At 35.7% G+C, this 14248-nt stretch overlaps 1 non-coding gene and 1 pseudogene across 1 annotated transcript; both read left to right on the forward strand.

The window, feature by feature from the left end:
• The first annotated feature begins 761 nt into the window (after positions 1-761).
• LOC109278077 (ATP synthase F(0) complex subunit C2, mitochondrial-like) lies at positions 762-1243 on the forward strand (annotated as a pseudogene).
• Positions 1244-8506: 7263 nt separating this feature from the next.
• Positions 8507-8608, forward strand: LOC128775409 (U6 spliceosomal RNA). Its single transcript, XR_008420130.1, has one exon. It is a non-coding gene; the product is annotated as a U6 spliceosomal RNA (small nuclear RNA).
• The last annotated feature ends 5640 nt before the right edge of the window (positions 8609-14248 follow it).

A 14248-nucleotide genomic window follows, 5' to 3' on the forward strand; every position in this document is an offset into this window, starting at 1 on the left:
AAATAATTCAGATATTGTCTTTTACAAGTGTTTATTATGTCAGAAAATGTGTTCAGTGTAAAAATAATATTTTAAGGGATCACTAAAATATTGATGTTAATCTAGAAAGGAATAATAACTCTAGAAGAAGATTTAAAGCTTTAAATGTAGTTTCTGAGAAACACTTAATACAGGTAATAGCTGTTATTACAAATTTCAGAAAAGTGTAAATTTCCTCCATGGTTGTCTTAGGCTGGTCAAGAAAGGTATTTATGCCATTCACCTCTGGACATTGCTTTTAATTAATGAACTCAGGCATGCTGGACAAGCCAAGTAGCTAAAGGGTTGTAAAAGTTTATTTCTATAAACAAGGCATTGTTTTTGGAAAAAGATGTGAATGTGAGGAAAAAGTAGATTAGCAAGCAAGGATTTGAGGTGATAATTCAAAGAAAATCAATAGGTAAATCTGAGTGAAAAATTATATAAGAACACCTTGGAGACTATATTTAACTTTTAAAGCAAAGATTTCAAAAAAAAATGCATGCATTTATTTGAGAAATTATTATAGACCTTAAGGAATGGTATCTGGTCAAGCAATGAGTAGCAAACTGAAAAAAGAAAAAGAAAAAGAAAATTCCTTGCAGACATTGAAGTTAGTACTAATGTGTTGAGCGGGCCACATGAAAAGAAACCACAAGCAGTCTATAAGTGTCGAGACTGGTCCCTCACTAATGGCCAGGAAGAAAAGGGAGACCTTACAATCACAGGAAATGAGTTGTCTTCTCTGCACTGGGAACAGTGCTCCCGCCACAGCCCCTCATCCCCTGAAAATGTATGCCTGTGCAAAGTTCTCCACCACCTTCTTGGTCAAGAGCACCTCTCAGCTGTTGAGCCGATCACTATCTGCAGTAGTAGTGCTAAAACCACTGGAGACCCTGACAGATGAGAGCCTTAGCAGCTTGGCAGCCATGTGTCCCCTGACCTCACTTACTCCTAGCCACATATTGAGAACCAGTGCCATTTCATGGGGCAGTGACACAGCAGCCAAGTTCATTGGGGCTGGGGGAGCCATGGTAGGGGTGGCTGCCTCTGAGGCTGGAATTGGGACTGTGTTTGGGAGCCTCCTCATTGGTTAGGCCAGGAGCCCCTTTTTGAAGCAGGAGCTCTTCTCCTAGACTGTGCCATTCTAGGCTTTTCTGTCTCAGAGGCGATGGGGTTTTTTTTTTGCCTGATGGTGGCCTTTGTCATCCTCTTCTCCATATGACAGAGCCGTCTTCACCTGCCATGGGTCTTTCTCCCAGGTCTCATATGCTTTGTATGTTCCTTTTCCTACACCTCCCTACGCGGAGAAAGTGGTTGGTTCAGAATTTGACACAGAGAAGACAAATACTGTATTAATAAGAAAAAAAATATTATTTGTATTATTTAGTTAATTTAATTAATTAATTAATATTATTTATTTATTTATTTATTTATTTATTTATTTATTTTTATTATGAGGCACCTGGGTGGCTCAGTTGGTTAAAGCATCCAACTTTGGCTTAGGTCATGATCTCACTATTCGTGAGTTTGAGCCTCCTGTTGGGCTTTGTGCTGACCGCTTAGAGCCTGGAGCTACTTCAGATTCTGCATCTCCCTCTGTCTCTGCCCCTCCCCTGCTCGCTCTCTCTCTCTCTCTCTCTCAAAAATAAACATTAAAATAAAGATTTAAGAAAAAAAGAAAGGAAATGAATTTTGCCAACAATCTGAAGGTATTTGAAGTAGATTACTGTCTCGTCTAGTTTCCAGATTATTGACTTTGTTAAATTAGCATTTATTAAGTGGACCCCCAGAGTGTCAGATGGTGAACAGTGATTCAACAGAAGACCACAAGAGAAAGTAAGATAGACACATTTATTATTCATAGGTCCTGGAGGAGACGCAGGTCACACCCCTAAGGGCATGCGGGAAACTCAAGGCAGGTAGAGAGAACACAGTAGGACATGTGACACATGCCATTATTAGGATCTAAGGGTTGCATGCTTTGGAGTTCCCAGGCTGAGGCTGTATTGGTCAGTTCAAACCAAAGGAAGCAGGATTTTGGTAAGCTTCTATGGGTGGGGTATCTTACCGAGGGGCTCACAAGGGGAAAGGCCAGGGAGGCAGGGGAGAGTGCATATAGCAAGAGATGTTGGAGGAAGTCTTGTGGCTCTGGGGGCTGTTATTGAGGGCACATCCTTGCACTCTTGAGAGGGATTAGTGTCAATTCAAGGCCCGCCGTCCACTTGGCCACAAAAATGGATGCCAAGGTAGGATAATGTGGACTAGTTTAGCTAAGCTGTCAATAGAGATGGGCATTCAGTCCCTGAAAAAAGGACCCTGCTAAACTGCCTGCACTCCTGACCATAGAAACTATGAGACAATAACTGTGTGTTGTATTATGCTTGTAAGTTTGTAGTAATTTGTTATTCAGCAATGGAAAACAGATATAAGCCATTGGAACAATTTCAGTTAGCAGAGTGGTGTGGTGGTGGTTATTTAACCTAAGTCCAACCAAATGGAATTCCATTCCCTCAGCCAGAAAAAAACTGATTTAGAGATGAACATGTGAATCAAGCTGAGTTGATCAAAATTCTTTTTAAGATATTTTCTGCTACAGCAGATAAAACATGGTTCTGCTAAAGCTTTTTATGCCAGTCATCATGCTACCTGAAAAGAGAAAAAAAACCCTAATATTTCCTCCATCTAGCTATATATATAAACAGTCTCTAATAAGCTGCACATCTTAGAATTCCATAATTCCATAAGAAATATCACTTGCTAATAATAAGTCATGGCTAATACAAAGACTAATGGTTGGATCTATTCCTTCCTAGCATATTCTTCATAACCATTAAATTTTGGCCAAGTTTAACTATATGCCATTTCCCTAACTCATCACCTATACTTGACTTCTGTATCTTTGCTCACAGTATTTTTTTCACTGCAATGCATTCCCTTGCATACACTTTCCTTGACTTTTTATATCCAATTCATATCTATTCATCAACGATCTGAGTTGAACTTGCCTGTCACCAGACTATCTTTGCTCAAAAATTCAAAATAAATTTCCAGAACAACTTTACCTTGGTCATACAAACTGATTTCCACTTTGGAATTTATTAAAAATGTCTCTGTGGCTTAGCGCATGATCATTCCATAGTAATTCCTCCAATCTTACTTGAAATGAATGTATATTCTGCTTATAGGCTTTCTTTTTGTTTAGATCCTTTACCTAATTAAGGTACTATTTATAGACTTTTCAGTTATGTTGTAAATAAATCTATTCTAAGTTAAATTTTAAATACATTATATCTAATTAGTGTTGATATTTTTAAAGGAATTAAACTGGAAATTTGGAGACATACATGATTATAAATATAGTTCTAATCAAGCAAGATGCTACCATCTTGACTTCTGAGAATGAAGAGCCTACCGTAGACTATGCTAGTGGAACGAGATATAAAATACCTCCTGTCACTTTGGCTAGTCATTTTGCTCTGGACACAGGATATTCTACTGAATCATGATCCTGGGGTACTGGTATTTAACTCTTAATATCAGAATTCTGATGAAAACATTGAGTTGGACAGGTTTTACCTATAGCTAACAAGCTATGCATCTCCTTCCATACTCTAATTAATAATTTCATATTTGTATAAATTTGCTTCATTTTCTAGACTGTAAAATTTTGTGTGTGACAGGAAAACTATCTACTCTACTTTGATTTTATATGCTCTGAGCCAAGCCCCAGCAATAAACAGTTTTTACTTAGCACATTATTGGTACATAAAATAATGACAAACTAAGGAAGCAGTACTAACAGCTCAGAACTGAGTAGTTTAGTGAAAATGCTTCCACTTGGTGAAGCAACTTATGGGACTTGCCATGAATTTAATAATAACAGTGAATTAATCTACTGAGGAAAAGAGGGCAGACAAATTATGTGCTAACAGATTTGCAATGTATATACTCACTGATATTCTTAAATCAAACTTTAGGACCTTCCTTGATTGACATATTTAACTTCATCACTATGTATGCTGTATAAAGGTGGGATCTTTGTAAATAGTATTTCTCCATCTATTCTCAACATATATTGGGCCTTTGGTAAATATTGATTACATGGCTTAACGAATTAATAATCAGAACAATTATTAGAAATATGAATTAGAAGAAAAGTTGCTTGCCTTGTGGATGCTGCCACCCCACACCATCCATGCCACCGAGCCGTGGTCAGCACCACTGTGTTTTTCGACATCACTATGGACTGTGAGCCCTTCAACTGCACCTCCTGTGAGTTGTTTCCAGACAAAGTTCCAAAGACAGCAGAGAACTGTCATGCTCTGAGCACTGGGGAAAAGGATTTGGTTTTAAAAACTACTGCTTTCATAGAATTATTCCAGGATTAATGTGCCAAGATGGTGGCAGCGAGTCCATCCAGGGGTAGAAATTTGATGATGAGAATTTTATCCTGAAGCATATGTGTCCTGACATCTTGTCCATGGTATATGATGGACACAACACAAATGGTTCCTAGTTTTTCATTTGCACTGCCAAGACCAAGTGGTTGAATGGCAAGGAAGTGGTTATACTTGGCAAAGTATAAGAGGGCATGAACATTGTGGAAGCCATGCAGTTGTCTGGGTCCAGGAATGACAAGACCAGTAAGAAGATCACTATTGCTGATTGTGGACAAATCTAATAAATTTGACTTGTGTTTTATCTTAACTATGATATCATTCCTTCTGTAGCTCAGGAGAGCACCCCTTCATCCCCATCTGCTGGAAATATCCTATGATCTCTGTGTTCTTCCTGCAGTTCTATGGGTTCCATGTTTTCCTTACTCCCCTCCAAGTCTAGCTGGATTGCAGCATTAAGTTTATTATAATAAAATAAAAACTGAAACAAAAACAACAACAAAAAGAAAATAATTTGCCTAAAATATGTTCCTTATTTGTTACATGAATTTCTGGCTGTCATTTATAGCAAGAAAACCCAGTGAATTTGAAGAGCATCTACTTTTATTTTGTTTGCAAAAACTCTTGGCTTATATTAAGAAAGGTCTGTCCTTACCCTGAGTTCTCGCATTTTATATCTGTGTTCCACTTGGTCTTCATAATAACATGTCCAATCCTCTTTGTTATCATCTTTTACTCAGAATGGATTGACTTCTTGTCTTCCTCATTCTATTACAAGCACTACAGTTTTTCTAGCTATCAAATCCTGCAAACTTATGATAATTTTCAAATGTATTCTTGTTCCATCATATCCAATTAATTGTCTTAGACTTTGAAGACATCTGTTAACCACATTTATTTTGATAACGACCCAATTGGACATGGTAGAATTCCGTATACAGATGGGGAGATGGTGAGTCACTTTGAAGGTTTAAATAACCATTATTCAGGCCCAGATCCTGTCACAATATCCCCAATAGCTCTTTCTGTAGCATTTACTCTTCTATTTTACTTTTTTCTGACACAATGTGTATAATATCCTATATTTCAATTATGAATCTTACAGTTGAACTGTTTCACTTGTGCTTAGCATGTTTTGAGCTATAGCAATGCCTTTGATGGCTCAGAATAAGGCTCTCTGTGTCCACTCCAAAAGGTGGCTGTTTTTGACCACCTCTGAAAGATGAATAGCTATAGCGTATTCTATTTACTATATTCCTTCTAGACAGTTACTTTTAGGGCAATTACCATTCTCATTTTGAATCTGCCTTATGATCACAGACAAATCCCTAGCAGGCACGTTCTATTATAAAATTTTTCCAGTGTGGTGGATTTGTACCTCAAGCACACTTATAGCTATCAGACAGACGTATTATCACTAATACCCATAAATCCACAGTCAAGGTGAAAAGACATGCAAATAAATAGCAATTTCTCCTGTTAGAGATATGTAACAGGAACCCATGATACCTGTAGAGAGTATCAAACCTAATGTGAAGAAGTCTTGAAAGCTTTTTCAGTGGGTGGAGGAACTCATATTTTTATTTAGACACATTCATATGACATAAGATTCTCCACCTTAAACATTTTAAATTATACAATTCAGTGCTATGCAGCATATTCACAATGTTGTGCAACCATCACCACCGCCTAATTCCAGAAAGTTTTAATCACCTCAAAAAGAAACTCCATACCCATTTTAAGGAGTCACTCCTTATTTTCCCCTGTCCCTTCCCCTAGAAACCAATAATATATTTTGTCTCAATGGATTTGCCAACTCTGAACATATTCTAGAAATAGAAACATAAAGTAGATTAGTCTTAATCTAACAAGATCAATTTTGGGCTTCCTTAGGGACAGTTTCTGTTTATTGAGTTTCCTCCCCTCCTGTTTATGGGCCATATATGATCATATTAGTTGTATGCATCATATTTTTGTTGAAAACTGAACATTTTTAATATAATAATTTGGCAACTCTGGAAATCAGATTACCCAATGCCCCCAGGGTTTGCTGTTTTTCCTTGTTGCTATTTTTTGTTTGGTAACTTTTCAGAGCTAATTTGTAAAGTCCCTATTCTGGGTCATGTGTTGCCACTAATGTTTCTATTAGTTTGGTGGCGAGCTAGAGACTGGACAGAGATTTGCTTAAACACTTGGAAACAATAAACTCCAGTCTTTTCCAGTGGCATGTATGTATGCTGGGCAGGTCTTCAACACTCAGCTCAGCAGTCTACAACTCTGCCTTAGCCTTTACTTCCTCCCTGTGTAGATCCTGAAGGGCAGTCAGAGTGAGAGCTTAGGGCCTTCTTTATTCTTTATTGAGCATGTGCCCTGCTCTGGAAATTCACATGACTTTCTAGATTCCCAGGACTATGTTGAAGCTTTTAAAAACAGGTGTTTCCCTAAAGCATCTCATTCCTTGGTCTTTTCTCCCGAGCTCTTTCATTATTGAGTGATTTTCTCCAAGTGTTATCCATTGTTTCAGACAGATATACATCTCCCTGTAAAGGTTTTTGACAAATGCCCCAGAAAGCTGCCTCAGCACCTGTAGAGTTCCAAGTTAGGCAGGATAAAGGCAAACCCTCTAAGCTGGTCTTTCAGAGAGCCATTAGGTCAAAACAAATAGCCACGATTCTTTGAGAATGAGTTCTTGTCCACCCTCTGGTACTGGTACCTGTATAAGTGTTGTGTATTAACTGGGGAATGTGAAATGAGAACAGGGAAAGTTAAAATACCACAAATCTCTCTGTTCTTACCAAGATTCAGAATACTTTTCTTACTTAAATCTTGCCTTCGTTGTTGCAAGCTTTTGATCTGTTTCCAGAATTCCGAAAAGGTTGATTCTGACAGTTTTTACAAGATTTTGTTGCCTTTATGGAGGGATGAACTTTTGGATTTCTTTACTCTGCCATTTTCACTGACAACACTAGAAAAAACTTTTCAGATGATATTACAATTAAGCCGGGTTTTAAAGATCCAGCAGGAATTGGTCAGGTAGAAAGTTAAGAGAACAAACTAGATAGAGCTTTTTATCCAAAGGCCCAGAAGTACAAGGAGGAAATTAACATGTTCTGGGAAATGACCCTAATTCAGCAAGGCTGAATTATAGGATACAATTAAGTAAAAAAGGCATCCATTTTGGAGGATATAGGATGAAGACTCAGAACTCCTTATGCCATAACAATATTTGAACTTAATTTGGGCAGTGTGTACTGAATTATTTAAGCAAACTTGTTTAAAAAAAATGAATCTGATTTACCTAATCATTTTGCAAGCATTGTGGAATATGGATAGTTTGGGAATGAATTTAGGCAAGGAATCTAGTAAAGAGACTAATATAAACATCATGAGCATAAGAGATGATGAATCAAACTGAGGATGTGACTGTTGAACAGAAAAGAGTATTTAGTACTTAGAGAGGGAGATACCTAGGAGCTAAAATTGGTACTCTCCAGGTGTTTCAATGTGTGGAGAGAGGGAATGTACGGCAATGAGGAGAAAGTGTAAGGAAAAGGTCGAGAATAATGCCGGTATTTTGGCTTCGGAAAAGTGACTGGACATTGATAGCATTCACTGATTAAGAATACTCAACATGAAGTAAACTTGGAAAAGAAAAGAAAAGCTAAATGAATTCAGGTTTGAACATTTTGAGATTAAGTTGTTCATGAAACATGCAGAGGAATATTCAATGGACACTGGGGAGACACAGGTTTGATGCTCAAGAGGGAATGTGGAGCTGCCAATGTAGCCTTTGGATAGCTAAGGTATATATTAGTGATAAAGAAACTGTGGGTATAAATGAAGTCATTAGAAATAAAAAATATAGGGGTGCCTGGGTGGGTCACTTAGTTCAGTGTCCTACTCTTGGTTTTGGCTCAGGTCATGATCTATCGGCTTCATGGTTTTGAGCCCCGCGTCGGGCTCTGTGCTGGCAGCATGGTCCCTGCTTGGGATTCTCTCTTTCCTTCTTTCTCTGCCCCTTCCCCACCGGTGCTGTCTCTGTCTCTCTCAAAATGAATAAATACACTTTCAAAAAAAAAATATGGTGCTCACTTCTGTAGTGCATATATTAAAATTGCAATGATACAGAGAAGATTACCTTGACCCCTGCACAAGTGCTCCATATTGTATAATCTATGGACATGGTATTTTGTGAATGGCCTTTTCAATAAAAGAAAACCTTATGGAAAAAAGTGAAATAAATATAGTGAAAGAATATGATTAAGGCTATCCTAGAACTCTTTAACAATTGAATAGAAAATTTATTATTAGTATTCCTAGCCAAATTGCATAATACAATAAAAGTCAATGAAAAGGTTTATTCATACTAGTGTATGAAGAGATTATACCATTCTTTATTATTAGATGTGTACCTTAACTTTAGAACTATTGAAGTTTTCATATAGTCAACACAGAAAGTTTTCTGATGGAAGATTAAGCCTGGAGGGAGAGTTTTGTTCCAGTAGTGTAGAATCCAGAGTTCTCATTTATATGGTAGAACAGTTTACCTGAGATAACCATTCTTTTGTTTTGTTTTTTTTTAGATATAGGTCCTCAGTATGAATTTAATTTTTAATATTGTGATCTGCAAGGAAATTAAGTTGCTTTAAGAAAATAAGACGAGAGAGTCCTTCAAAATATAATCAGGGGGGGAAAGCTGCTCTTGAGAAATGTGAGGTATAGTTAAATCCCCCAGGATTAGTTTTATTCCCAACTTTAATCTATCCTAAAGTTAGAATTTCTTTAAATTACATCCAAAGACATAGCTCATGCTTTAACAAATAAATAATACATTATTTATTTCTATTTAAATGTGCTAGTATTTGTGGATAAGAACTGCTTTTAGGTTTTTTTTTTTTTTTTCAAATTAACACCATGATTACATAATGTAATATTGCATATATGATACAAAATACTATATATTTGACAACAGAAACACAGTATTTATAAATAAAGATTGTAATAATCGGTCACAACCAGTGTTCAAGATGGGCATATCTAATGAAGAAGAGTAAACTGAGTTACTCAGAAAAGATTCACTCCAAAGGAATGGAGATTAGCTCCTTTCACACAGCAAGATAATTCCCCAGCTACCATGTCATATGGGTAGTATTTGTGAGGGGCAGCACATCTTTCTATAAAGAAAGCAAATATTTTAGGCTTTGCAATTTATACCATCTTTCATAACATCGGAAATATGTCCATGTATTGCAAAAACAGCCATGGGCAATACATAAAGGAATGAATGTGCTTAGTGTTTGAAAAAAAACACAAACAAACAAACCTTATATATAGCTGCCAAATTTTGATTTCCTATAACTTTCATGCATCAGGCAATATGATGCTTTTGATTGTTTTCAACATTGAGGGTAAAAAAATACTTTCTTAGTTCAACATGGAAAGCAAACAAAAACAAGCAGAAGGTCACATTAGGCATTTGGACTACAGTTTGCTGACTTCTGATTTAGCACCTAAAATCTGGGTGATTATTCTTTCAAACTGAGTATATGCTAGCCTAAGACTGAGTTTTCTGGATTCTGAAAACTCTGAGGTTGGAGCAGTGTGGTTTTTCCCCCCCCTCATATCTTACTGTCCCTCTTATTTGACATTAAATAAATGATTTTGTTTCATAGACTCTTAAACGTAGGTATTTAGAATGACTATACAGTCATTCTGCAGACTACACATGTATGGCTGAATAAAAATGTGAATGACACTTCTATTTTGGTAGGGCACTAGACAGAACCCAAAATCAAATGACTCAATTTTCTTTTTTCCCAACATTTTTAATGGGACTATATTATAAGAAGTCCAGTTCCTTCACTGATGTTGACTTAACCCACAATATGTAAGCATAATCAGTTTAAAATTCCATATCCATTTCAATTACTCACAAAGGAGCATAATAACAGAGTTCATCACTGGTCTAAATAAATATATTATTGGTTCTGTGCCTACAAAGCTTAGGCATTTAAAGACTAGAGATTTTGGGGTGCCTAGGTGGTTCAGTCAGGTGAGCTTCTGACCCTTAGTTTCGGCTTAGGTCATAATCCCAGGATTGTGGGATCCATGCTCAACATGGAGCCTGCTTGAAATTCTCCCCATCTCTCCCTGGGCCCCTCTCCCCAGCTTCCTCTCTCTCTCTCTCTCTCTCTCTCTCTCTCTCTCAAGTAAAAGAAATTTAAAGAAGACTGGAGGGGTTTTTTTATGGCTATAAAGCACAATTATTTTAAATATGGCATTATTTAATAAATATATGTATATAAAAACCAGATAATCATATTGATTTTCTTTTGGCTACATAATAGTGTACTAAGCATTGGAACATTTGTTTCCCTCAATCATGTGTTTAGTTGTGCTAACTCTCTAGATGTTTAATTCTTCAGGTGATAATAGATTAACAACCTTGATATAATAAAGCATAATGGTTAAGAGCATAAGGTCTGCAATTAAACAAAACTTCATATCTCAGATCTTACTTCTGACTACCTATGTGACCTTGGACAATTTACTTGTCTGTGACTTGTTTTCTTCTCCTTTGCATGCAGGCAACAATTGCTTAGCTCAGAGGAAGTTAAAATTTAAGAGTTAATATGTACAAATTGTTCACAACAGTTTCTGGTGCATTTTAAGGACTTAATACATGTGAGACATGCTTATTTTTAGTTATCTATTTCATCCCACCCACCAAGTATAATATAGGAGAAAATAATTAGGAGCCATTAGAGAAGATTTCAGACAAATTGCCTGATACATTAAGAATATTTCACATCATACAAGTAACCTACATTGAAAATGAGAACTGAAAGAATATTCCTACCAGCAGAAAGCAGCTAAAGGCACTGTGGAATTTTACCCCAAATCAACAGAAGAAATGGTTACCTTTTCCTTTTAAAAGGACATACTCCTATTCATCCATAAGCATGCTTTTACTTGTATCACGTTTCTTTTACTTTCAAATATTTTAAGTTAGAAGGCACATCTGTCTCCCTTTATGTGAATAAATCCCCTTTGAATGTTGCCTTTTCCTTGGCTGTGGAAGCATATTAATGAGAAGGTTATTTACAAAACTCAGAGTTATCTTGTATCATGATCACTATACTTAGAATAGTCAGCGGATTCAAAAGTGCATAGAAATAATAAAGTAAGGTATCAAAATTGAATTAAAAAGGGAAATACTCAAAATTTTTATTAGAAATCATTGCCACATATCTTTAATTTGTTGAATAATTTATTAATTTATTGATTCATTATAAAGAAGTTTCTAGTTTGTAATCTTCCAGAATAGGCATAAATCAAATAAATAGCTTTTGATAAAAAGCAAATAATCCCCAAATATCTTCAAGTACAGCTGGATGGTTTTTTGTTGTTGTTGTTCGAGAAGTTTTTGCTGTTGTTGTTATTGTTCTTTTTTAAGGAACTATGTTCACAGTGAATAAGATGCTTGACACTAGTCGGTTTTCAGTGTCTAAGATAAATATGTACCATATCTGAGGTAATTCTCTTTTAACATCCTAAAATTAGGTTCTGTTTATAATTTTGAGAATGTTAATTCATACATTACAACATTAGACATTTTTTCGTTTCATAAGGCACAATTTATATCAATCAATTACTATTTAATCTCACAAGAGATAAATTTTGACAAATGTTTTCAGTGAGAGTATTAAAATCTCTTAGTTTTCGTGCAACTTCAATGCTACACCCTTATAGTTTGCATGTTCCCTCCCATACCCAAATAACCATTTTTATACATTGCTTCTTCTTGTATTTTCATCAGATTATATTATTTAGTGTTTGTCACTTTGTAACTTAAAAACATTATACTATAATGTACTTTTCAATCTTGCTTATTTTACTCATTATTTCACTAATCATATCCATTTTGTTACATGTATCAAGCATATAGAAAATAGTGTTTGCTTTTTTCCATTTCTGTTTTAAAAAATATTTGCTAATTCTGTTTATTTGATTTGTCATTTTTATTAAGGGAATGTCAAGCATGCTTTAATACAGGGAGAAGTGCAATTTAAAATTGATATCTTGCATTACTTGTTTACCCAGAATTTCTACACAAGAAAGAATTATACAGCTTAGCCTTTTTTAGCTATATGCTGATAGATGCAGCAAGGTAAACTAATTTCTAATCCCTAGTTTTACAGAGATGATATATTTATCACAAATAAATGAAATACACTCCAAGAACAATTTTATAAAGTTTCCCCCAAATCCGCATTTCTTCCTTATTGAATTAGATAGAAATATTCATCGTCATAGGCAACCAAAATTTCTCTTGGTGGTTTTAGTTAATGTTCTCAGTGGGAAGAGAATAATGCAAACCCAAATATAAATATGGCTTGTACTAAATCAAAATGAAGTTTAATATTGTTCACAATACCAAATTTAATAAGCATTACCAAAGGTTTAAAAACAATTTAATTGGGGCGCTTGGGTGGCTCCGCTGGTTGAGTGTCCAACTCTTGATTTAGGCTCAGGTCATGATCCCAGAGTTGTGGGATCGAGCCCCGTGTCAGGATTCATGCTGAGCCTGAAGCCTACTTGAGATTCTCTCCTCTCTCTCCCTCCACCCCTCTTCCTGGCTCGTGCACACTCCCTCTCTCTAAAATAAAATAAAAAATAATAATGTAACTCTCTTAATTTACATCTGACACCTTAATATAAGATAATAAGGCTTGACTCAGACACATGGTTCATTTAATCAAGTAGGCTTTTGTCAACACAAGTCTACTGACAGATGTTTACAATAATACAGATGTCACAACAATACAGATAAATAACATCTGGTAGATTATTTTTACAAGTGAATATTCTTGGACTTTATTCTCAGAGATTCACTTCAGTAGATCTGGATTAAGGCTGAAGTTTGGACTTTAGATGGTCAATCTAGAAGTTTTTAGTGTGATTTTCCACTCATCTTGGATTGAAAACCACTGTGGTCCCTTCTCTGAACTTGTACCATAGTTTACATGTATCTTTATGAGGAATACGTAGCACATAGTTCAGTATTATAAATTTTTTCCTCATAAGGAAATAATTTCATCAATGGTCAGAAAAAGGTTTATATTGCTTTTGTTCTTTTTTGATGTTAAATTTCATGTTGTAAGCAAAATATTAAGCACATTAATTTTTAAGGAGTAATTTAAATACCTTCCATATATTTCTTAGATGTCATATTGTACTAGGAATGCTTCAGTTACAGCTTTTTTTCCTTAAGTTTACTTGTGTTTGTCCATATAGCCACTATTTGTATGTAAATCATTCACATTGATTTTTTTTAAATAAAAAAATACTGAGTACCTACAAATTACCATTTATGGTTCTTGAGTTGCTGGGATTCCACACAAAGTCCTCTCCTCTCCCTAAGTAAACTACCCAATTGAGTACTATTTAGTAGGGACAAAAGAAAGGCTCTAGACATAAATTAATACATTTCAGTTAGTAATAGGAATTTTAGGGAAAAATATAGCACAGTTGGTTGGATCACAAGTGGTGTAAAGGCTAGCTATTTTATATAGACTTAATAGGAAAGGCCTCGGTGGAAGTGACACTTCAGCAGATACCTAAAGGAAGTAAGGTCAACCACTATAGACATCTAGGAGAAAATAATTCAGGTCAAGAGGTAGCAACTGATAGTCCTTAAAGCAGAAATTGGCATAAGGATAAAGAGAACGAGAGGACACTGTGAAAGCAGCAGATTTAAGGATGAAAAAATGGTAAAAAATGAAGGCAGTGACATAGCTGGTTGTCTTATGGGTCATTTAAAAACTTTA

This window comes from Panthera pardus, unplaced genomic scaffold, assembly GCF_024362965.1.
Source record: "Panthera pardus isolate Hobbes unplaced genomic scaffold, ASM2436296v1 HiC_scaffold_7, whole genome shotgun sequence".
NCBI classification, from domain to species: Eukaryota; Metazoa; Chordata; class Mammalia; order Carnivora; family Felidae; genus Panthera; species Panthera pardus.